This window comes from Salmo salar, chromosome 16, assembly GCF_965601325.2.
Source record: "Salmo salar chromosome 16, fSalSal1, whole genome shotgun sequence".
In the NCBI taxonomy this organism is placed as follows: domain Eukaryota; kingdom Metazoa; phylum Chordata; class Actinopteri; order Salmoniformes; family Salmonidae; genus Salmo; species Salmo salar.
Window position 1 is genome coordinate 87,596,107 of NC_138306.1, and position 1,394 is coordinate 87,597,500.

Consider the following 1,394-nt stretch of genomic DNA (forward strand, 5'->3'; position numbering starts at 1 on the left):
TTCTCCAAAAAGTACGATCTTTGTCCCCATGTGCAGTTAGTAGTCTGGCTTTTTTTATGGCGGTTTTGGAGCAATGGCTTCTTCTTTGCTGAGCGGCCTTTCAGGTTATGTCAATATAGGCCTCGTTTTACTGTGGATATCGATACTTTTGCACCTGTTTCCTCCAGCATCTTTACAAGGTCCTTTGCTGTTGTTCTGGGATTGATTTGCACTTTTCACACCAAAGTACGTTCATCTCAAGAAGACAGAACGCGTCACCTTCCTGAGCGATATGACGGCTGCGTGGTCCTATGGTGTTTATACTTGCGTACTATTGTTTGTACAGATGAACGTGGTACCTTCAGGCGTTTGGAAATTGCTCCCAAAGATGAACCAGACATGTGGAGGTCTCCAATGTTTTTCTGAGGTCTTGGCTGATTTATTTTGATTTTCCCATGATGTCAAGCAAAGAGGCACTGAGTTTGAAGGTAGGCCTTGAAATACATCCACAGGTACAACTCCAATTGACTCAAATTATGTCAATTAGCCTATCAGAACCTTCTAAAGCCATGACATAATTTTATGGCATTTTCCAAGCTGTTCAAAGGCACAGTCAACATAGTGTATGTACACTTCTGACCCACTGGAATTGTGATACAGTGAATTATAAGTGAAAAAGTCTGTTTGTAAACAATTGTTGGAAAATGACTTGTGTCATGCACAAAGTAGATGTCGTAACCGACTTGCCAAAACTATAGTTTGTTAACAAGAAATTTGTGGAGTGGTTGAAAAACGAGTTTTAACGACTCCAACCTCAGTGTATGTAAACTTCTGACTTCAACTGTATAGTGTATGTTATTTCCTGTGTCCCAAATGGCAACCAATTCCCATACAGTGCAATATGGGCCCTACTGGCGCTGGTCAAAAGTAGTGCAGAATAGGGTGCTTTTTGGGACGCAACTCTAAACTCTCTCCCTCCCAGGTCTCCATTACCCAGTGGAATGTAGAGTCTCTGCTGGAGGCTGCAGATCTGCTGCAGTTCGGAGCCGTGAAAACGGCCTGTGAGAACTTCCTGATTCGTTTCCTCGACGTCGACAACTGTCTGGGCATGCTCAGTTTTTCCCAGCTCCATGTGTGTCTGTCCCTGGAGAAGGAGGCACGCAGGGTGCTGCTCTGCCGCTTCCACGAGGTATAGGTTTAGGTTTAGGTTTTGGATTATACCTACATCGTGGTACATATACAGAAACACACAACAAATATGATGTAATTCAATATATATATAAAAACTCAGCAGATATGTATTCTACTAAATCAATAGATGGGTTTATTAAATGTCTTTAGTGATTTGAGAGTGTCGTTTTCTCAGGTGGTGAGAGAGGAGGAGTTCCAGGAGCTGGAGGTGGAGAAGGTGAGGA

General features: G+C 42.9%; 1 pseudogene; it reads left to right on the plus strand.

Moving 5' to 3' along the window:
- The first annotated feature begins 752 nt into the window (after nucleotides 1–752).
- LOC106574861 (kelch-like protein 23) overlaps nucleotides 753–1,394 on the plus strand; it is a 5,720-nt pseudogene continuing 5,078 nt past the window's right edge.